At 41.0% G+C, this 24,980-nt stretch overlaps 1 long non-coding RNA gene across 2 annotated transcripts in view; it reads left to right on the forward strand.

The window, feature by feature from the left end:
- The window catches only part of LOC140618646 (uncharacterized), a 196,300-nt gene extending 175,790 nt beyond the window's left edge, over positions 1-20,510 (forward strand). Inside the window, exons 5-7 of one of the 2 annotated variants that reach the window (XR_012018706.1) lie at positions 11,439-11,636; positions 13,162-13,366; positions 18,498-20,510. This is a non-coding gene — a long non-coding RNA (uncharacterized lncRNA). The remainder of the gene's footprint in view (positions 1-11,438; positions 11,637-13,161; positions 13,367-18,497) is intronic. The other variant, XR_012018705.1, reaches the window with a different exon arrangement.
- Positions 20,511-24,980: the final 4,470 nt, after the last annotated feature.

A 24,980-nucleotide genomic window follows, 5' to 3' on the forward strand; every position in this document is an offset into this window, starting at 1 on the left:
TTGCCGTGATGTTGCCCAATGCAAAGATTATGAAGCATCACCTTAATAACTAAGATTTCTGGGTTAAGTGTGAGAGGTACCTGGTCATAAGTGCCGGTGGACAGTTACGTAAATAATTCAGAAAGATCTTATGGCTCCATAAAATGAATGCCTACAACTCTTGTGTCTCCAACCCTTTCTGCTGACCATCAGGAAAGTATAAATAAGGATTCTACTTGGTTAAAAGTGATAATAATCTGCTGGATGTGGCTTAAGCAAAAAACAAAAGGGATTCATTTTAAAGATATTCCATGTTTTATGGGGTGCAAAGGTTATAAAGCATCTGGGTCTTGGGGAAGGTTTAGAATCAGATATTAAAATGCCAATGAATATATTTTGTTCCAGCTCTCAGCACTGCCCTTCTCGGGACATCTGCTGCAAGATGGCTAAGCGAATCGGGCTTTCTAAAATTAAGTCCTGGTGGTCATTATCATTATCTCCCAATAGTTAGAGAAAGGTGTTAGCTCTGAGTCTCCTCCCACAATTTACAACCATGTTCCAATGAAAGTGAATATCAGGCCAGATTTTGTTTTCTTAACAAACAGGCACAGAACAGGCCCAACTCCCTCCATTGAGGTGCCCCAACCACATCCTGCTTAAAAAGTCTTCTAGAAGCAAAGAACACATTTTATGTTAATTCATTGAATTTAAATTTAAGAAAAAGAAGCAAGGGCTCCTGAGTGGCTCAGTTGGTTGGGCTTCTACCTTGGGCTCAGGTCATGATCCCAGGGTCTTGGGATCAAATCCTGCATCAGGCTCCCTGCTCAGCGGGGAGTCTGTTTCTCCCTCTGCCTTTACACCCTGCTTGTGCTCTCTCTCTTTCTCACTCTTTCTCAAATAAATACATAAAATCTTTTAAAAAAATAAAGAAAAAGAAGCAAAGGTAATGGTACTCCAGCACAAAGGTTGACACATTATTTTTTCTCTAAAGAGCCCATATGTTTTTTAAGTTTTGCAGGTGATACAGTCTCTGTTGCAACTACTCAGGTCTGTCTTAGTGTGAACACAACTACAGACAATATGTAAATGTATTAATGTTGGTATATTCCAATCAACTTTATCTATGAACCAAAATTGTAATTTCATAATTTTCATAGGTCAAGAAATATTGTCCTTTTGATTATTGCTAGCCACTTACAAATGTAAAAGTGATTCTTAGCTCACGGGCTGTGCAAGATCAGGTGGTGGGCTGAAATTGGCTAGTAGGCTGTGGTTTGCCGACCCCAGCTCTAACAGGGTATTCCTAATGATGGTGGCATGATCAAGAGTCTGCCAAAGCAGCACGATCCTAGAACCATTTACTAATCAAGCATGGGACAACTTTGTGACAAGATGATTCTGTGGTTATTTTTCACATAGCCTTCAAAAGGAGGGCTGCATTATGCCATCTACAGCCCACCAAGTAGAAACCAGAACATTCTTTGATAATAATGACAAACCCTAATATGCTTGAGGGCTACCTCAACTTCCAGCCAGTGTCCAGATCTCATTCAGTTGTCCACCAATATCCATTTATTGTCACAGGTTATAATCTCCTCCAAAAATAGGCCTCTATCATGTTGAATCTTAAGCAATAAGCATCCTTGCAAGTATCTCCATATCCCCATCCATTAGTGTGGTCCACACTGTCCAGCTTTTCACTTTGCCTGTTACACCCAGCTTCTGAGAAACTGTCTCTGGGGAGACTCTTAACTATGCTTCAGGGCTTCCTATTGTGGTTTAAAGGTTGACTTTTAGCATGGCTTCCGCTTGCTCTTCACCTAAAATGTGTTTGGCTCTCCCTTCAGGCCCACTTTTGAAGTTCAGAGACCCACCACAAAAGTTGTAAGCCACCACAGAATAGTTCTTGGGCTAGCAAAGCCCTTTCCCAAGGCCAAACTGATGTTTCCACCTGCCTCCATTTGCCATGTCCCTGTTGAAATTCACATCAAAGAAAAAGGATTCACAGTTTGTGTGGAGATACTGTGATGTTTACTTCTGCAGGAAAAATAAACAACTGCAAAACAAATCAATTATCAGGGAAAATTAAAAAGGAGAACACCATTGTAAATCCTGGAGAGCACAGCTCAAAATATACTTCATGTCAATTTTATTAATCGTGGTCAATTTTCCAATGATGAGAAATTGGCAATTTCATCTGGTTCAATATAATTTGAAGTAAATTATAGATAACTTACTGGAATCAGATAATTCTTTTCTTTTACTTCAGGTATCCTTGTTCAGCTTCCCAATTTCTAGACCAGACAATATGGCGCTGCTACTGCTCAAATTTTTGCTTTCTAAAGAGAGAAAAAGGGAGAGAGTGAAACAGAGTGACACCAAATAATAGAGAGACTGCATTTCTTTTTTTTTTCTTTTTTCTTTTTTCCCTGCTTTCTTGAAGATTAGTTGACCACATAGTTGTGAGACTGAGTTTCTTTTTGGCCCAGACCTAGGTCCTAGAGAAGGGGCTTTGAGCAGCTCTCATTCCTGGACCAATCAAGGAGGTGGTTCAGGTGGGGGTGAAACCAAAGTCACCGCATAAAGGAGTCTCCAAGAGTCCAACACTATGGACCAGAGTAGAGTGGCAACCAAGACAGTGATCATTGCAAGCCTGAGAGACAACCCAATAATCGTCCTTCAAGAATGTGAGCCTTCAAACCGCTGTTCCATTGCTATGTTAGGGCTGTGTATGAGCCTTGAGAAAAAGAAGTGATATTACCAATAGTCAACACCAGACATCAGAACAGACTCAGGGCATAAAAGAGTGGCCAAGCCATACCAGTGCATACCCTGCTCAGATAGGACGAGTTCCTCTGACTGGCATGCTCCTTCTAGAGTCAGTTCTGTTGTGGACCTAGGCAATGAGCAAGGGCTTTTCCAATAGAGAGGCCTACACGAGACTGGGCAAAGAGACAGACAGGGAGCTGGTGTGCCTTCTCCCAATTTTGCAATTTGTCACTTTGGTCTTTTGGTATTTGTTGCCCAGTGAGCTGCTAAGCTTCTGTGTTCACCAAGCATTCTTGTCCATCTCTGGAAAGGAGAAAGCATGAATAAGCACCCAGTCTGAATGTTGTCTTGCGTGTCTGCTTTGAAGAAGGGTTTCTAAAAATACCTTAGGGCTAAATTGCAGTGTCAAGGTTTAAAACCTTTCACTGTCTAAATGACATAGCTCGGTCGATTTGCTTCTCAGCCCAAGGAATGTGAGCAAGTATGTCTGCAATGACTGCAGCATTCATCTGCCTTAGGAGTCCCTACTTCCAGCAACAGCCATGGGCAACACAGCCTAAGCCCCTTGTCTGCTAATCAGAACAAAGAGTCCTCACCTCAACAGGTGGCAGCTTATAAGAGAGCCTCAAAATTTGCCGAATGAATCCTGGAATGTTCTATCTTCTCCACCTCGAGGTTTCTTGAGCTCTTGTGTCTCTTTGGCACCAGTCAACTCCATTATTCTCCACTGGGAGGAGAGAGGGACCAAATCTCTGCTGTTGGAGGGGGCAGGTTTCAAATCTGTGCTGACATTGCACAGTGCTTCCCACATGGAGGACAGGTGAGAATGGAATGTAAGCCTCATGGGACAGGAGAGAATGTCAGGGGTCACTGAGGAAGCTAATCTAACAGACAGATGCGTGCCTTCATGTTGAACTATAGGGGATGTTCTACTTTCATGGCTTCCTGCTAGGTCCCCAGTAGATATTTATCAAACCAGAGTGCACACTGGGAATTGGTGATGTTCAGAAGAAGAGAAGGCAGGAGGCAGGAGGAGGGGCCCTGGGACTGGGTTGTTTGCAAATACTGGAGGGGTCATGCTTCAACAGAGTAGAGCTTCCACATGAGCTAAGGTACCCAATAGCTTCCCATTGCTTAAAGAATACATCCCAAACTACTCACGGGGCCTACAAAGGTCTATATATGTGGTTCTCACAATCACTTGAAGAGCATTAAAAAATATCGATGCCTGGACCGACCATGGGCTAATCTCTGGGATGGGGGCCTCAGCATCTGCATATTTTGCATACTAGAGGCTGGGAGTCTCTGCTGTCATAATCTGGAACTAACCTACCTGTCTAGATTTGTTCAGGGCTCCTGTCTCATTGGCCTCCTTTCTGTTCCTGGAATATTCCAAGTTCATTCCAACTTCAGGGCTTTTGGTTTCCCTGGTTCCTGTGCTCGGAAGAGTCTTCTTCCTCATTAAAGCTTGCTCATCAGCTCAAAATGTTAGTGAGGCCTTCCCTGACCCTCTGTACTGGTTTCCTAGGGCGGCTGTGACAAAGTACCCCAGAGAAGGTGGCTTAAAACAACAGAAGTATATTTTCTCATAGTTCTGGAAGCTGGAAGTTCAAAATCAAGATATTGGCAGGGCCATGCTCTCTGAAGCCTCTAAGGGAGGGTGCATTCCATATCTTTCTCTTTGCTTCAGTGGTTGACAGCAATCATTGGCGTTTCTTGGCTGGAAGATGCATCAGTCCAATCTCTGCCTCTGTCCTCTGTCCACACGTGGTGTTTTCCCTGTGTGTCTTCACATTGTCTTCTCTCAGCAAACATCTCTTCTCCAATTTTTATGAGGATACCAATCACTGGCTCCCTGTGATAAAATCATTTTGACTTGATTACATCCACAAGGACCATATTCCAATTAAGATCATGATCATAGGTACCAGGGGTTAGGACTTCAATATATTTTTAGAGGGGGCGCAATTTCACCCATAATGCTCTCCATCCAACGTAGCTTCTCCTCACTCTCTCTGGTCATTATTGCTTCACTTTTCTTGACTATGTTTGAAACGACCTCACTTCTTGATTAGTTTATTTGTGTGCTGGCTGTCTTCCTCACTGAATGTAAGTTCCAGGAAATCAGGAACCTTGGTTATCTGGGGGGGGGGGGGTGGGCACCATGTTGACCATGCCTGAAAGGGTGCATATTAAATATTTGGATTAATGAAGTAGGACTAATGATCAAAGAATAAAAATTACAGAGAAGCAGATTTTGGTTCACCCTGAGGAATACTTTTATATAATTAAAGCCCACTCAAAATGAAACAGTTGCTTTTTTTTTTTTTTTAAAGTAATGAGTTCCCCATCATGGGAGAAGTTCTTTCCAACGTTGGGTAATGTCTTAGCAGGGATACTGGAGGGAGGATTCACATGTCAGTTCAGGAATGGATTTATGACCTCTAAGGACCTTTTAAATCCAGAAGTTCAATAATTCTATATTTGAGCAGAGACTTTTAAAACACACAGTGTCTCAACAAAATGACTCTAATGGTGAAAACTTCAGGCAGGCGGAAGTTCCTCAGCTCGCCCTCTGACAGGTGAAATCTTGTGACAGCCCTCATACCACATTACGTTTGTAGCCTCCCTCTGTCTCTTGAGTCTATTCTTAAGTGTAGTTAGAATTTCTTCTTGTTTTATTTATTGATGATTATTTTGGGGGGTAGGCCCTTTCTATCTCAGAGAAAACAGCAGAAGGAGATTTAACATTTCTGGTCGGGATCTCTTTAATGTCTTCGCTGAGTCTGTTACAATGAGAATCTTGTATTACGTTGGCCCTGTCTTAAGAAAGGAGCACCTTCTCTGTTGAAAGCTCTTGCTGCCAGGGGACTCAATGTTACCAGAGCAGTCAACTTTGATTTGTGTATCAATAATATCGTGTCAGTAGCCAGAGGGTATGGCATCAGGGCGTTCCAGATGCTTTTATTGGTGCTTTTGCTGGAGGATTATTTCAAATTAACTTCAGTCTCTTGGAAGACACTGAACAGTAGAATGCTATTTCCCATTTGTAAACAAAATGGTGAATAATTACAGGAGAAACCAAGACAGGCTGATTTCTAGGAAATGTCACGTCTGCAGATCTTAATTTTCTCCAAGCACTGTTGCCCTGTTCCTCTTCTCCTGTTGCTTATATCCTCGCAGGTGTAATACTGAATAGAACCTGGTTACAGGGTGATGGGTGGCTTCACAGCCACTCAACAAAATAACTAGAGACTCTTTTGCTGCCTCTGTATCCATGGGGCGAGATTGGGAGGCTGGGGAAGATAGAGTGGCAGTTTTAAATGGTATAATACAATGTTAAAAAAAAAAAAGTTTGCATGTGATGGTGAAGGTAATGGTGTATACATTCTGGAGAAGACTGCGAAGCAAAGGGAGCAAACCACAAACTACCTGTGATTCTATCACCCAGGATAGCCACTGTTCACCATTTCGGTTTGTTTACTTTGGCTGTTCTCTCCATCCCTCCTTCCCCCCTTCTCTCTCTGAAATAATACTATTTGTTCACTTAATAATATAAAACAGAGGCTAGCAAGCCTTTCCTATAACGAGCTAGGTAGTAAACAAATACCTTGGGCTTTGCTGGCCAAAGGGGCCTCCATCCCACCTACTCAGTCCTGCAGCTGCAGAACAAAACCAGCCAGAGATGGTAAGAAAGCAAATGGGTGTGGCCAAGATACCACCCAGACATTCACAAAAAATGCCTGATGGGCAGGATCTGTCCCGTTGGCCAGGGTTTGCAGACTCCTGATACAACATGATATTTTTTTTTTACACATCACTAATATTTCTCAACACCATTTTCAAAGATGCCAGAGTATACCATTGCATTCATGCACTGTAATCTTTTAGACAATCCATTGTTGTTGGATATATTATACATGATTTCCATTTTTCGTTGTAGTAAGTAACGCAGTGATGACCATTCTTGTGGCTAAATCTTTCAACACAGTCTTGATTATTTTCCTTGGTATACATTAATTAAAAGAACATTGATAAGCCTGAGATATGCGCAAAGGCCTCACCGATTTCAGTTGTCCCAGAGGCATGCAGTTGTAGCCTGCTCCTCCTGTGTAGGCAATTCCCTCTGGACATTTTCCTGGTGTTGAATGTAAATTCACCCATAGTGGTATTAGGGCCCTGAAGTTAGTGCCAGTGATTATTGTCAGAAGGAGAGAGGAGTGGGAGAGATAAAGAGCTGTTTCAGGTTTCTTTTTGTGGGTCACAAATATTTTGAGAATATGAGAAAAACAAAGTCTGTTCTCTGAAGGAAAATGCACACCCCACAATATTCCACCTGTAATTTCAGAGGGCCCAAAGAAACCTAGGCAGAGAAACACAGTAACAATTGTCCCCATGAAAATCTACATCCCTGGAGACAGGTGCCCAAACTGGGTAAGACCTTCTGCCTGTTGATCTATCTTCTTTTTTCAGCATGGTCTAGTGGAGGTTTAGTTCTCCTGGTTGAAATTCTCTAAACCTAATTTTACGTGTTCTTATTATTGTTTCTTAAATGCTATAATCCCAGTTGTGCGATGAAGTGGGAAAAGAAAGAAAGGGGCTAGAGGAAGGAAGGGAGAATAAAACAAATGATGAAGAAATTGAAGAGAACAAGAAAAACAGAAGAAACACAGGTCAGGAAAATGAAGACCATGTCACTAGTTTTGCCCCCATCTCAAAGGTTTGAAGAATGTGTAACAAAGGCCCCAAGTCCCCAAGCAAATTTGAGGCCTTGCCATTGGTGTTGAATCTGGCCCCATGTTCTATCCACGTTTATTGACTTTTGCTCCAAGCATGGCTCTTCTGTAGACACTAGGAAGACTGTCCAGGGAGCACCAGTACACACGCTCCAGGTCTGTCTCTTTACATACATGGGGCAGGCTGCCTGGTGGGGCCCTTGGCAGCATCATGTTGGAGCACACAGGTCTTGGCTAAAGTAGCCAGCTCGGCTCAATGTGCCATGAAAGAGCAAGGGCTCAGCTTTACAAGCTACATCCAAAATCCAGATTTTTATGTGAATCTCCCACTATTAGAATGTTGGCAATGATTTTTTAAAATTTAGATTACAAATGGTAAAAAAGGCACAATTCTGAGCCTACACGTTGTCTGCGGGGAAAGATACTGTGACATTAAGTTGACATTTGTGACATTGTAACTGAAATAACTTTTCGTGTCATACTGGTGTCCACTTGTGTAGGCAACTCCCAAGTTCTGTATATTCTCTCAATATGTGGTTGTATCTTAACGGAACATCTTTTTCTTGGGCATTTTCTTTCAAGCAGCTAACTATCATGTGCCAAGAGAAAACATGAAGGATGAATCCAAGCAAGTTGTCTTCTCTGCAAAGCACTTTCTCCCCCTACATCAACTTTATTGAGATAGAATATACATACAGTAAAAAGCTCCTATTTCAGTGTAGTTTGATGAGTTTTCAAGAACATATATGCCTTCACACCCGTCACAGCAGTAAAGGCATAGAACAATTCCATTACACCAAGAAATTCCTGATGCCTCTTTATAGTTAATTCTCAGAGCTCTTTCTACAACCCCAGACAAGCACTGATCTTCTTCTGTCACTATAATTTTGCCTGTACTGGAACTTAATTTAATGGAATTATTCAATGTGTGTGTGTGTGGTTTTGCTTTTTTAGTATCTGAATTTTTTGCTTAGCATAATGTTTTTGAGATCCATCCATGTCTCACAAGTTTCTCCCTTTTTATTACTGAGTGGTGTGGACTTATTCGTTACATGGATATACCACTGTTTTTTATCCATTCATTTATAGATAGGCATTAGGGCTGTTCCCAGTTTGTAGGTTATTGTGAGTAGAGGTGGTATGAATATGTGTACATACAACTTTGTGTGGATGTATACTTTCATCTCTTTTAGGTGAACTCTTGAAAGTGGAATTGCTAGGGTGCATGCTAAGTATATATTTAACTTTATGAGAAATTGCCAAGAAGTTCTCCAAAGCGGTTGTACCATTTTAAATTCCTAGCATTAAAATTTGAGAGTTTCAGTTGTTCCAGATCCTTATCAATACTTGTGGTCAGCCACTTTATTTTAAGCTGTTGTTCATATGCCCATATAGATTTTAAAATCATACTGTCAATTTCTACAAAAGCCTGGTGGGATTTTGAATGGGATTGCGTTGAATCTTTAGACCATTTTAGGGAGAACTAACTTCTTAATGATATTGAGTCATCTAATCCATGATCACGTATACCTTTCCATTTATTTAGGCCTTTTTTAATATCACATCTGCAATATTTTCTATTTTCAGCATACAGTCCTCGCAAATATTGTGTTAAATATATTTCTAGGTACTTCATGGGTTTTGATGCTATTATAAGTTATATGTTTGAATATTATTTACCAATTCTGTGTTGATAGTATCTAGAAATGCAACTGGTTTTTGAATATTAATCTTGTTGCCTGTGACATTGATAAATTCATCAATTAGTTCTAGTAGATTTTTTTGTAAAGTTCTTAGAATTTCCTGTGTTTGTGATCATACCATCTATAAACAAACATAGTTCAAAAACTGTCCTTCCTAGGAAAGCCTTTTATTACTTTTCCTTGACTTGTAATATCTAGGATGCCAGGACAATTTGAGCAGAAGTGGTGGATCAGAAATCATTGTTATATCATTGATCTTAGGAGGAACGTATTCAGCCCTTCTGCATCAAGCAGGAATGGTGAAAGTTTTGGGTTGTTCTTTGGTGCCCCTTTTCAGGTTGAGAAAGTTCTTTCTATTGCTATTTTGGTGGAAACTTTTATCATGAATAGATATTGATTTTAATCAAATAATGTTTTTGTATCTGGCTGGCTGGTAGTATTTTTCCCCCTTTATTCTGTTATCTGGTGAATTATATTGATTAATGTTCAAATAGTAACCCAACCTTGCTTTCCTGGGATTAAGCACCACTTGGTCATGATGTTTTACTTCTTTTATATATAACAATGGATTCCATTTAAAATATTTGTTAAGAATTTTTGTGTTTATGTTCATGAGGTATTAATCTGTAGGGTCATTTTCTCTTGTTACAAATCTGTCCACTCTTGGTATTATGGCATTGGCATCTTCAATGAGGTGGAAATGTTCTCTTCTCTATTTTTTGAACATGTTTAATGTTAGTAGCATTTATTCTCAAAATATTGTATAGGATTTTTGAGTGAAACTGTCTGGGCCTGGAATTGATCTTCTGAGAAGAATTTTAGTTAGAAAATCAAATTCTTTAATAGATTTAGGGTTATTCTGATTTTCTAATTCTTTTTATGCCACTTTAGGTACTTTGTATCTTTCAAGCACCCAAACCTTGATTTCTAAAATCCTTCTCCAATAAGAGGAACTAAGGCCCTGCAGAGAAATATTTAAAACTCTAATCAAATATGTAAAAGTAGACTAAAAAATTCCCAAACTAGATATTTTGGATGATCTGCCAATAATGAGTCCATAGTCTTCCTCAGCAACAACCAGTGGAGCTGAATAGTGGAGCTGCCCCCTTAGAAGGAGCATTGCCTTGTGTATGAAACAGACACCACGGCTCACAGAGTCTAAGGGTAACCTTCAGCCAGTTACACCAGTAGTTTCAACCTGGGGGTGATTTCAGCCTGCGGGGGTACATCTGGCAGTATCTGGAGATATTTTTGATTGTCATACAGGGCTGTGGGGGGTGCTACTGACATCTAGTGGGTAGAGGCCGGGGATGCTATTAAACATCCTACAATGTACAACTCAGCTCCGCAACTGAGGATTGCTTGTCCCAAAATGTCAGTAGCATTAAAGATCAAAAGACACCCTGAGCCTGGCCCTTCTAAGAATGTGAGTTTGCATTTCCAGCAATTTCAGGCAAGACTAATAATATAAATCATTTCTAAAAGGCTAGTCTTTACTTCTCTGTGATTCTTTGAGAAGGTTGGGCCGTGAGACTCCATGACTCACTGCGACAGCAGCATCTAATAGTTGGAGACTTGTTACGTGCCAGGTACTGACCAAGTAAATTGACAGATACAAACTTGGTTAAGACTCTTAGCAACTTTTCAAAGTAGGTATTATGATGATGGAGTTTAAATTACGTTGTTTTTATGGCAGAGGACAGAAACACTTCTCAAACAGATTTTGAACAGGAAGCTCTTTTATTAGCACAAGTATAGATCTTTCTCAGCATCTGATGGGGTTACCTCCTGATAAACCCATCGTAACTTGAAAATGTAGTAAGTCACAAATGCATTTACTACATTTAACCTACCATCCATCATAGCTTCCCCCAGCCTGTCTTAATGCGCTGGGAACACATACTTGAACCTACAGTTGTGCAAAATCATCTAACACAAATCCTACTAAATCCTAATTAAAGTGTGGAATATGTCATGTAATGTACTGAGTACTGTACTAAAAGAGAGAGAGACAGATGGCTGTAAGGGTCTAGGATGGTTGTTGACCCTGGTGACCATGGGGCTGACTGGGAGCTTCTGCCCAGCATCATGGGAGAGGAGCAGACTAGACTGCATATCACTAGCCCAGGGAAAGATCCAAAAATCAAAATTCCAAAAATGGTTTCTGCTGAATGCGTATCCCTTTCACATCATTGTAAAGTTGAGAAATTGTTAGTCAAACTATCATAAATCAGATATTGTTTGTATTTAGATGTTGAAGCGAGACAGTCCGGGTTTGAATCCTGACTCCATACTAACTAGCCCTGTGACATTGAGCAAGTTATCAATACTCTTTGGACCTCTGTTTTCTCATTGGAAAATGGAAGACTAAGAACATCTCCCTCATTGGATTATTATGAAGATTTTTTCAAGTCAGTGCATGAAAAGTGCTCATGATATCTGGTCCATAGTAAGTATTCAGTAAATGTTAGTGTTAAACTCCTGCTGTTTTATTATTGTTGTTGTTGTTGTTGTTGTTTTATTGTTATTGTTGTTATTAGTTGTTATTGTTGTTATTATTCCCCATCGTCCCCCTCCTGTCTCTCCCTCTCCCTTCCTCCTACTCTCTTTCTCTCCCCCTCCTCCTCCTCTTCCTTCTTCTTCTTTTCAAGTCAATACTCAGGCAGTGATTAGGAGTGTTTGTTCCAAGTATTCAAAGCATTTCATCAAATCTCTTGCTATCACTGTCTCATTTGTTCTCAGCTTTTACTTCCTCTGTTTCTCAGGGCCTTTGCCACGTGTTGACAATATAGCCATGAACATGTTCATACCCTAGAAGTTCAACAAAAGCAGTTAGGTCCCAAAATAGTCCAGAGCTGCTTCTTGTTGGCCCAGCTTGTGTCATCCTTAAACAAATCAATGTCACTGGGTGGGGGAAGTTCCTGGGCTATGTGTCCATCCCTGGACCTGGTGAAGGAGCCAGCCCCTCTCATACCATATGCATGGAGAGTGGGGAAGACTGACTCACCAAAGGAAAATGATCCCTTTGCAGTTTCACAAAGAAGGAGATGGAATCCGAGAAGGCAAAAATGGCAGCACTACAACCATTCCCAGTTTACAGAAAACTCTCTCCATAAGATAAAGGAATTTTTACAAGGAGGCAAAGCTAGTAAGTGTAGGAAGAATTTACTTCCCAACTTCTTAACATTCAGGAACAATTCGGCATTAGGAAAACCTATATTATTAGATCAAAAGAAAAATGTGTCACCATAGTTGCTGAAAGGCTTTTGATAGAAGTCAATATCCTTTCTTGATAGATAATCCCTTCTAGCATTAAACTTAAAAAGCTATGGGACAGACTTTGAAGAAGATGACTTTAAATTGCTTCTAAGGGAGTTAGAAGAAGACTTTTAAAAAATGGATATTGGCATGATTTTTAAATCTATATATTTAACATGATTTCAGTAGAAATGCTATCACTTTTCTTGAGCTGGAAGATCTAATTCTAAAGTTCAATAAAAAATATATAAATAAGAAGAGTCAGGGAAATTCTGCATTGTATTCTAACACTACGTTGGCAAAAAAAAAAAAAACACTATGATGGCAAAACCATGGTGGTTCTGATGCAGAATAAATACATCAATGGAATAGAATAAGGTTAGAAAATAGGCACAAATAAATATGGACATTTATTATGTACAAGAGTGACCCTGAAATAAGTTTGGAAAAGATTCATTATTCAATATGTATTATGAAGACATCTGAATAGCCATTTGAAAAAAAAATCCTTCCTCACTCCACTAAAACTTATACCAGATGTTCAAGCATTTAAATGCAACTTCTTAATGGAACCTATTATTTTCTAGAAAATATGGAAGAAGGTTTTTCATTGTTGCAGGATGAAAAAAAACTCTTGGTCTTATCCGATGTAATCCTGTTAAGATGAGGTTATAATACATTAAGATGGGCCTTAATGACTAATGTCTTTGCAACAGGAAGGAAATTTGGATGCCCAGATGCTCAGGGAAGAAGGCCATGTGAAGACAAAGGCAGACCCTGGAGATGCTATCACAGCCAAGGTTCACTAAGAATTACTGGTAATCACCGGAAGCTGGAAGAAGACAGGATTTTCCCAAGAGCCTTTGGGGAAAACATGACTCTGCCCACCACCTTGATTTGGAACCTCTACCCTCCAGAACTGTAAGAGAATAAATTTTGTTGTTTTAAGTCACCCCGTTGTGGTCATTTATTATATCAGCCCTAGCAAGCTAATACAAATATTTATAAAGAATTTGCGTGGGGGAGAACGATACCGAAAACAAAACTAAGAGGCAAATGGGAAACATAGTTGTAACTCATATGATGAAGGACTAGTTTCCTTAATAAGAACTCCTATAAATCAGTATTTTTCAAAAAGCTGACCACTTAATAGAAAATGGGCACATGAAGTTCTGTAATGAAGTTATTATTGCTTTGTTGGGAGAATTAATTTATGTGGGACACAAAGTGATAATCTCATGGGTGACCTCAGATCTTCCCTTTTACCCACTTTAAGGCCTTATATAGCATCTCACCACATTCTCGTTGCTTTAGCGACTAAGTAGTTTTTGCTGAAGAGTTTTTAGGGAAAAAAAGGAAAAGGATATACATCACATACCATGTAGCAAAACATCACTTTATTTTATTTTATTTCATTTATTTATGTATTTTAAGTTTTTATTTCAATTCTAGTTAACATATAGTGTAATATTGATTTCAGGAGTAGAATTCAGTGATTCATCACTTAAATATAACACCCGGTGCTCATCACAAGTGCCCTCCTGAATGCCCATCACCCAGCTGCCCCATCCCCCCAACCCCTTCCCCTCCAGCAACCCACACTTTGTTCTCTATAGTCTCTTATGCTTTGCCTCCTTCTCTCTTGCCCCCCTTTCCCCTATGTTCATCTGTTTTGTTTCTTAAATTACACATGAGTGAAATCATATGGTATTTGTCTTTCTCTGGCTGACTTATTTTGCTTAGCATAATATACTCTAGCTCATTGCAAATAACAAGATTTCATTCTTTTTGAAGGCAGAGAAATATTCCATTGTATTTGTATACCACTTCTTCTTTAACCTTCATCAGTTGATGGACATTTGGTTTTTTTCCATAATTTGGCTTTGTTGATAAAGCTGCTATAAAACAGCAGGATGCATGTGCCCCTTTGAATCAGTATTTTTGTATCCTTTGGATAAATACCTAATAGTGCAATTGCTAGGTCATAGGGTAGCTCTATTTTTAACTTTTTGAGGAACCTCCACACTGTTTTCCAGAGTGGCTGTGTCCATTCGTGTTCCCACCAACAGTGTGAGGGGGATGGCCTTTCTCCACATCCTCACCAATACCTGTTGTTTCCTGTCTTGTCAATTTTAGCCATTCTGACAGGTGTGAGGTGGGATCTCATCGTGGTTTTCATTTGTATTTCCCTGATGATGAGTGATTTTGAGCATCTTTTCATGTGTCTGTTAGCCATCTGGATGTCTTCTTTGGAAAAAATGTCTATTCATGTCTTCTGCCCATTTCTTAAGTGGATTATTTGTTTGCAAAGAGTCATTTTTAAAAATTACTTTTCAAATCTGTTCTTTCCTTAAATTCTACTCTGGGCACCAGTGTCTTTTAGTTTTCCTCCTTTTTTCCTTCTGGCCTATATAATTCCCAACCCTGACTTTCAAATATTTCCTTTTTCCCCTAGTAACTTATCCCTCAGCCTGCATACCAGCCAGCAAAATAAAAGCTGAGCAGTTAGCTGGTCCATCCTTAGAAAACCTTCCAGGGCCAACCACTGTCAATCTCATGGGGTTTCATTGATCCAGTCATATTGCCTTTTCATGGAGCAGAGCAGGGGAGAACTCAGATCTTCCCCCAGATAGCCACAAATCAAGGCTGGCTTCCTAGGTGCCCAACTTGGGCAACTGTACCAGGCCTACAGTCAGAAACACCACATGCTTGGCTTAATGCTCTGTTTTTATTGTTGAAATTCCTATAATTTTTGAACAAGGGGCTCCACATTTTCATCCCCAACAGGCCCCACAAAGTATATAGCCAGTCCTGACAAAGAAACTATTGATCAGGGGCTCCTGGCCCACTCAGTAAATCATGTGACCCTTGATCTTGGGATTGTGAGTTTGAACCCCATTGTGAGTGTAGGGAGAACTTAGATTTTTTTTTTTTGAAAAAGAAACTATTGAATAAATGGATATTATTATTATTACTCAAAGCACAAATGCGTTATCCTCTGAATGGTCCAAGAGAGCCTCTCAGATCTTGGTATTAAAAGAGAAGGCAAATGGGGAGGAGAGAAAAAAAATTAGCTTCATGAACTCAGAAGCCAGGAAAGCTGGCACCATTGCCTTTAGCAAGATGCTATCTGACATCTTTTGGCTGAATGCGTCCTTTTGTGGGGTGATTAAACAGCAAATATCTCTGAGTAGCATAATGTTTATTAGACATTGCTCTGTTAGGGCAGCTTGTGTTTTCCTTGTATTCTGTTTCCGTGTTCAAGTGTGTGCAATTTGTTGATTTAAATAAAATTTAAAATAAGCCATGCTGCTTGAAGAGCTGCTGACAGGGCCTCGTGGAAAACTTTGAGAGATTTTTTTTTTTTTATTAGGAAACAATTCTGCATGTGTGTCATGATTTTCTGTACCATGCCTCTCCTTCCACCCCCTCCCTGCTCTCAGGCGTGCAGGACAGCAGCCTCCAAACCAACACATCTACTTCTTGGTGTCCTTCTGGCTTCCTGAAGTATTTCTATCCAGGAGGCAAGGATTCTGTTTGTCCACCCCTGTCCCTCAGGTTATTGGAGAAAAGGGACAAGCCAACCCAGAACAAGGGCCATCTACATTTAAACACCACACTGTACATTTTAATATAATATAACATAGTAACAGATGTTATACGCTTTGGACTTTCTGGAATGCCGATCATCCATTCAATTAATACTTGATTTAAAAATTAACTGATGGCAAAATATGGAGAAATAAGTCATCTTTCAACCACTAGATAGAATGCCAATAATAATATAATGGGACGCCTGGGTGCTCAGTGGTTGAGCACCTGCCTTTGGCTCAGGGTGTGATCCCGTAGTCCTGGGATCAAGTTCCACATCAGGCTCCCCGCAGGAAGCCTGCTTCTCCCTCTGCCTTTGTCTCTCCCTCTCTCTCTGTGTCTCTCATAAATAAACTAAATCTTTTTTTAAAAAATTAAAATAAAAATACAAAATCTATGTGCCATTGACTTGACTTGGCCACTGATAATCTTGACTAAGCCATTTGCTCCTCTGCTGTGGCCTAGAGAACCCTTCACACCAGGACACAAGGGGACATGTGCATTCCTTCGGGAAGGTGCAATAACTGGAAGGTTATTGTCCATCACAGAGGAGATGGCGAAATAAAGCATGAAAGAATGAAATGGGGTGCTGTGATAAAAAAAAAAAAAAAGAAGGATCTCTATGGCCCTACATAAACAAGTCCTTAAGACATATTTTTGAGAGGAAAAAAAGCAAGTTACAGGAGAATCTGGGTGGTTCAGTTGGTTAACCATCCAACTCTTCATTTTGGCTCAAGTCATGATCTCAGGGTCATGAGATTGAGCCCCACATCAGGCTCCATGCTCAGTGAGGAAGTCTACTTGAGGATTCTCTCCCTCTACTTCTACCTCTCCTCTGCTTAAATAGATAAATCTTTTTAAAAGAGCAATTTGGGGGGATCCCTGGGTGGCGCAGCGGTTTGGTGCCTGCCTTTGGCCCAGGGCGCAATCCTGGAGACCCGGGATCGAATCCCACGTCGGGCTTCCGGTGAATGGAGCCTGCTTCTCCCTCTGTCTGTGTCTCTGCCTCTCTCTCTCTCTCTGTGACTATCATAAATAAATAAACATTAAAAAAAAATAAAAATAAATAAAAATAAAAGAGCAATTTGGGATCCCTGGGTGGCGCAGCGGTTTAGCGCCTGCCTTTGACCCAGGGCATGATCCTGGAGACCCGGGATCGAATCCCACGTCGGGCTCCCAGTGCATGGAGCCTGCTTCTCCCTCTGCCTGTGTCTCTGCCTCTCTCTCTCTCTCTCTGACTATCATAAATAAATAAAAATTAAAAAAAAGAGCAAGTTGCAGTAACACGACTCACCTTTCTAATAATCAAAACTTTCTAAAAACACAACAGTATTTTGTAGGTTCCACGGGCACATACATGTCCATGAAAATCCTTAGAAAGTCGAAGAAAAAGCGAATTGATATAGAGGTTACCACACAAAGCGGGGAGGCATCACAGCAAGGGAGATGCTAAAAGGAACTTTATTTGTGCTTGTGACATCATACTTCATGTGAAATTTTATGTGTTTACTATTGTTTAATGACAATATTTTTAGCTGACACAAAAACGTGTCTGTTATAAAATTCAAGGAGTTACAGTCCAGGAGTCAAAATCCAAGGCGTTAATATTACCTAAGTGGTTCTCTATATTTAATACTCTATGGATCAATTATATGTTATAAGCACGTAGATTTGGTATGTGACACAGTATCCCTGGATTTCTTCACATGGAATTTCTGAGGATTCTTGCAGAGTACTCCATACATTTGCAACTATTGAAATGAATGTCTAGTCCAGGAACAAAACCTGCACTGGGCCGCAGAGTACAGCCGTGACCATGCAGGGGGCGGGGGTGTCCCCAGCTTCAAAGAGCTTCTGGGACCACTGCCTGAGACCCAGGGAGGCAGAACTTGCAAACACGAGGCGTGGAAATCAGCAGTTCTCTTAAGCTTCCTGGAACTCCCTATGCCTACCAGTGGGTAGGGTAAGCAGCTTCGTGTCATCTCCCCAGCCCCTAATACATGATCCTACTTTGCTTCTTCACAGCTTTGCCATTTTCTTACTCATTTATTCATTCATTTATCTTTCTGCCCACCCGGACTCCTTGTGGGGACAGTCCATGTCTCTGTTGTCACCATTGCTGGGCACCCAGAGGCATGCCTGGCATGTTACTGTCCAGTAAACATCTGGATACCACTGACGTGTGTGCATGAATGCATGAAAGCTGGACATTCATTCCCTCCCATCGCCTAGAGGTGGAGGTCCCCGTGTGGCTATTTTACCACCTCCTGTCATACCTGAAGTCTAATTTAGAGAAGAAAATGATGTAAATAATTAGAATTGCCACTCATTAAGAGTCCTACTATGTGCTACTTGCTCTATAGGATTTTGTTTCCTGAGCATCCTTTTCCTGTTGCTATTGCTACATAGCAAATCACCCCAAATTTAGTGGCATAAGGCAATTGTTTTCCTTTGTTCTCAGATAGTGTGGGTGAGGAAGCTGGACAGAGCACAAAGGATGACCAGCCTCTGCTTCACCATGTCGGGGGCATCTACCGAGAAGACTGGGACACTCAGGTTAACTGGCGATTGGGAGCTGAAATGATCTGGAGTGGCTTCTCTCGTGTGGCTGATGGTTAATGCTGGGTGTTGGTGGGACTTCAGCTGGATTTATTGATTGTAACAACCTCACGTTGGCTTCTCCACACGGCTGCTTGGGCTGCCTCACAGCATGGCAGCCCCAGGGTATTTGCACTTCTTCCGTACGGTCAGGTGAATGCCTCATCTCACAAGACAGAAGCCACAACACTGTTTGCGCCCTATGGTCAAAAGGCACACAGCTTCACTCCCATCACATTCTGTTGGTTACAAGTGAGTCACAAGTCTGCCCAGACTCAAAGGAAGAAAAATTAGACTCTCCTTCTGGATAAGGCAGTGGGTGCCTTCTAGAAATCGTAGCACCGGAGATATTCGCACTGCCGTCTTTGGGAAACACAATCTGCCACACCCACCTAACATCCCTGCAAATAGGTGTGAATAATCCATTTCATAGATGAAGGAGCAGATGCAGAGAAGACATAATTTGCTCAAGTCAAACAGCCAGACAATAAGTGGCTGAGCAAAGATTCAAACTCCGGTCCTCTCGTCCCCAGATTTCCCTCTCCCCCACACATCACTGCTGTCATATCAGGTGGAGATTATGTGTTTCATCCTTCCCTGATTGTTTGTCAGGGAGACATACCCAGATCCCAAATGTTGCCTTACACAGAGGTTGTGTCTTCCTGCAATTTACCAACAGCATTGCCGGTGCAATAACCTGAGCTTCAGTAGTTGACATTGAAATGAGTCCCCTCTGAAGGTCCAGAGCAATTGCTATTAAGGGACCAGACTTTGAGCAGAGTTTGCAACTTCAGGATGGCAGCCTATCCACAGCGATCGTTGACGCTGGTGAAAAATGATCTTCCGCCTTTGTGACACTATTATTTGGGTATTTACCACAAAGGCCCTTAAATGGGCCCTTTTCGATCAGAAAAGAAGAAATAAGCTGGTGGGGGGGGGGGCTGTGGGGGGAGAATGGCTAAATTTAAATGTAACTGCTCACATTGTTTTGTCCTTAGATGGATGGTAGGTCTTTCTCATTATTCACCAAGCACAGACATGCAACCAAGAGCGATTTGGCAACTTGCGAAGATAAATCACAACCAGGATGGCTGCTGTCACTGTCATAGCGAGAGCATGGCTCTAGAGGCGACAGAGTGTGGGAGCAAGTACGCATACCGGCCCCACTGGTGCACAGACAGGGAGAAAAAGTAGGACCCAGAGAAAGGAAAACAGAAGAAAAGCAATAAAAATTCCATGTCTCCCTCTACGTTGTTCCCAAGTGCCATGCTTTCGAGAGAACTAATGTTTTTGTGAGTTCTCAACAGGTCAGAAAGAAGACAGATGGCAGGTTACTGGAACAGGCTTGGGGGGGGGGGGCGGGTGCAGGTTATGAATTTAACCATCCAACAAGAAGAAAACACATATTCAATATGTAGCTTAGGAGAAGATGGAAGAAAGCATCCAGACACTCAAAGAATCTGAAGGGAGTTGTATTTTTAAGATATTTTTAGATGAAATCTTTTACACATGGCACAAAGCTGAGAGCCTCCCAAATTATCTTTGCCTATCCTATTTTTACAATCTACATTTTTGTGCCGATAAGAGCAACATCTTCTAATAATATAAATTTTAGCAAATATAGAAAAATGTATAAAACCCCATAATCTTTTCATCCAGGAGCAACCAATATAAATATTTTGTTAGGCAGCTTTCTGGTGTTCCCTTGTGTGTATATACACACAACTACGTGTGTTGCAAAAGTGGCCTCACCGGAAACCTAATAGTTTGTGACCTGCAGTTTGTCCTTCATATATCATCAGTGCCTTTATGTGTCAATAGGTAAACATTTACATAATCATGTTTAATAGATGCGCGATTTCCCATTGCGATATTATCTAACCAGCCCACTATTTGCTACATGGTTAAGGTTGTAAATTTTTTATTGTAAATAATAATATAAGAGCATCCTTGCCCATATATCTTTGTGCATTTATTTGCTCGTTTGATCTGGATACATTTCTCAAAGTGGATTTTCTTAAGAAAGGGAGACACATTATTAACGAGTTTCAAACATATTGTTAAATTGTTATCTTGGCAAGTCGTACCAAGAGTTATCTAAAGTTGTCCAAGTTAAAAATTAATGCAATTTGCATATTTTTTTCCTCACTTTCTCTCTCCTTCCTGTCTCTCTCTCCCACCCCTCCGCTTGCCTCTTTCTCCCTTCAGTAGTGAATCAGTGACTACTAGGGTGAAACATTTTATTCCACCCATGTTGCTTTCAGATTAAGGCAGTAGTCAGCCAACCACGGCCTATGGGCCAATTTGGCAGCCCCCCACCCCCACCCCTGTCTGCTTTCGTTCAGCCTATGAGCTAAGAAGACCGTTTATATTTTTCATGTTTAATAAAAAAGAAAACCAAGAATAATATATCGTGATACATAAAATCACATGCAAGTTAAATTCAAGGTTCATAAATAAAGTTTTATTGAAACACAGTCACTCCCCGTTGGTTTACATATGGTCTATGGCCACTCTGGCCCTAAAACAGCAGAGCTGAGTTGTTGGTATATGTGCTGCTGAAGCGAGCACAGTTGGGACAGAGACTGGATGGCCCACAAAGCATCAGAAGGTCAATAGTCGCCTGATGCTGTATCACAACGCCTAGGTCATTCAGCTCACTCCATCTCATCACGTAGGCTTTGTACCATCCTACATCATCACAAAAAGAAGAGTGAGTACCATATAGTAAGATATTTTGAGAGAGAGAGAGAGAGAGACTATATTCATATAACTTTTATTACAGCATACTATACTTGTTCTATTTTATAATCATTAGTTACTGTTGTTTATCTCTTACTATGCTCAGTTTATAAATTAAACTTACTCATATCATAGGCACTTATGTATAGGAAAACACATTGTGTATAGAGAGTTTAGTACTGTCCATGGTTTCAGGGATCAATGGGAGTCTTGGATAGTATCCCCCACAGACAAGGGAAACGAGCTTTTCTGCTCTGCTTTCTACATCCTCGCATCCTCTCATTTAGCCTGTCCTAGCTTGAGTGCCACCAACTCAGAGACGCCTGCCCTGACACCCCATCTGGAGGACACCCTGCTATGATTTGCCAAAATCGCCCCATGTATTTCTTCCATTGCACTAAACATCAAGATTATTCTTTATTTGTTCATGTATTTGTTATCTCTACCGCACTCCACCCCCCCGCCCCGACATCTCATTTAAAACGTAACCTCCATGAAGGAAGGGACTTGTGTGTCTTGTTCATCAATGTTTCCAGCACTTGCCTAGCATCAGTGTGAGTGAATATGGGTCCTGACCCTCAAAATACCCATAATTTTGCCCCCCATCAAGGCAATGTCTGCTCCCTCTTTTCTTTGATCTCTGCTTCCATCACACTGAATTCTTATCACTTCCTTGACACACACACACACACACACACACACATTTTTTTCCTCCTTCACACAAGTCATTTCTTGGCCTAATGCACCCCTCATCCTCCCCACCCCCAGCCCTTCTTCTTCTGGCCCAATCTTCTGTTGCTTGCCTTTCAGTGTCCACTTCTAAATCAGCTCCTTCCGGATACTCTCCACCCCTCGGTGCAGGTAGTTGCCCTGCCTTAGCACTCCTATGCTCTACATCCTGCTCACCCCCGAAGGTTGTCCTTGCCTGCTTAATTGCCTGTCTCTCCCATTAGAATAGGCAGCAAAGGACCCAGCACAGAAACTGGTGCAAGGTAGGTCTTCAGTTGATGTGTTTTTAACTAATGGATAAATACACATCAAATAATCATTTTCTCTAAGATAATTATTGTAGGATCTCACTCATGTGGAATTTAAGAAACAAAAACAGGATCATAGGGGAATGGAGGGAAAAAATAAAACAAGATGAAATCAGAAAGGGAGACAAACCGTAAGAGACTCTTAGTCATAGGAAACAAACTGAGGGTCGTTGGAGGGGAGAGGGGAAGGGGGACAGGGCGACTGGGTGGTGGGCATTAAGGAGGGCACATGATGGAATGAGCACTGGGTGTTATGTAAGACTGAGGAGTTGCCGACCTCTACGTCTGAAACCAATAATACATGATATGTTAATTAATTTAATTTAAATTTTTAAATGATTCATCCAAAAAATGATGAAAATTGTTTTCTCTCTAACTAAAAAAATAACCCACATCTTTTACTGCAGAGAACAAACATGACTCATTAAATGGACTAAGAGCTCCTTTTCTCCATATGTAAAATCTTTCCATTGGAAAAGATGAATGGAAGAGTCACAGACCATGCATAAACAATTTACAGAATAAATATATTTTATAAAAATTTATATTACAAGATACTTCATACCTGACTCAAGAAGAATGTGAATTAAAATTTAACCAAGAGACCATTTTTCCTTTCCCAGTTTGCAAACATCACAAAGTTTGATAAAACCCTCTCTCATTTATGACGGATGGCAATGTAAATCCCACAACCTCTATAGAGGACAATTTGGCAATATTTATCAAAATTACAAATGCACTTACCCTTTGCCCCAGCCAGCCCACTTCTAGGTATTTATTCTACAGACATCCTCCCATGTGTGTAGAATGACATGCATTCAAGGTTATTTACTGCAGGGTGGTTGGTAAGAGCAAAAGTTTGGAAATTCCCTAAATGCCTCCAGGTTCGGAAAACTTAATGAATATTTTATGCTAGAGCCATATATTGGAGTGTATTGCATTTGTTTTCTATTTTTAAAGAGCTAGTTCTTTATTAACTGATATGGAATCATTTCCAAGATAGATTTTAGGATAAAAAAAAAAAAAAGCAAGGTGGCAAATGATGTGTGTCCTGTATTACCATGCATGTAGAAATGAAGCGAAAAAGAGCATGTGCATGTGCTCCTACTTGGGTGTGTGTGCATTTATTTGTGTAGGAAAACATATCCAGTGAAGGAGAGATTTGAGAGAAGGCTTGCAGAAAGGCCAAGAGGTAGGATGGGAGGAAGCTTTTTGGCTCTGAATGACTTAATTTTGAGTTTGGAACAACTGCGTGGCTATATTATCAAGTCAAACATGGAGAAGAGAGAAAGAGAAAGGAAAGGTCAGGAGAGAAAGGAAGGTGAGAGAGAGAGAAGTGGGTCTTAGACCAGGTAGTAGAATCTCAGCTGCTCATGGTAATGAGGCTAAGCATCTCCAACTTCCCCAGTGGCTTATAGCAAAGTAAGAAAATTAGAGAGACAAGCCCCAGCCTCCTGCCTCTTTCATGAGGCTCCCAGTTTCTCTGATGATTCTGCAGTAATTAGGGAGAGCTGATTCAAGCCTCTAAGCCTCATCTGTCTGCCCACCCGTGGGACGGATCCCACCACCTGCATAGCCATCTAGAGAGAACCCGCCAGATCCTCTCCCCGGCAGCTGGGGAGCCACAGCCCCTGTTCCTGGGGAGGGCTCTGTGATGTTGATTGCTACAGCAGCTACTGTCATAGCTCACTTCAGCAGAAAGGATTAGACTGTCCTGAATATGTCAATCAGATATCAAAGATAAATGAAGTTTGAAAAAATAAAATGTGCGATTTATTTTTAAAAAATAGTCTTTGGGAGACACCCAGAATGCACTTTGAAAAATCTAAGGGAAATATGTCATGAAAACAAATCTGCGCGCTGCGGTCCAACTTTAATTTTTCACTGATAACGCTCAAGCAGGCTGCAGCCTGGCCAATAAATAAAGATTCCCCCCTTCTTAATGGTCTCCAATTTCCATTTGCCAGGTCTGAGGGCCTGCTCCGGAAGAGGCTCTCGTCCCCTCCTCTCAGCTCTGCCCACCTGCCCTTCCCAGGTGTCCTGGCCCCCAGTGCTGGGCCCAAGGACATCCTATCCCTGCAGCTCCGGGGAAAGGCATTCGCCAAGGCGTCTGCTAAAGCTGCCTTGGCATTGCTCACCGGTTGGGCTTGGTGATGTTTGGGGTTTTAATTCACTTTACTAAAATTGCCTTTCATTCACTTGGTGACAGGTAGTTATTTGTTTTCAGGGTTCCATTTGACATTTATTGTTAGCGCAAAACACTAATAATAATAATTAGCGCCTTTTTAGAGTTGTCTGGGGTTTTCGTGCTGCTGCATTGTTACTATAAAACATCCCGATGCTTTGCTGTATATAAGATAGTATGATGGTATTTAAATGTAACAAAGGGGTTTATTATACTCAGGCCAGATTGCAGTATCTCTGAGCCCCCCTCCCCCGTGAGTAAGCCAAGACTTAATATCCTCTAAACTTGTCTGTAATGCTAATACCTATTTTTTTTTTTTTTTTTTTTTAAGGAGGAAGAAAGTCTCAGCCAGCTATGCATGGTTTGGGTTTTTTTCCCTTAC

This window comes from Canis lupus, chromosome 26 (assembly GCF_048164855.1).
Source record: "Canis lupus baileyi chromosome 26, mCanLup2.hap1, whole genome shotgun sequence".
NCBI classification, from domain to species: domain Eukaryota; kingdom Metazoa; phylum Chordata; class Mammalia; order Carnivora; family Canidae; genus Canis; species Canis lupus.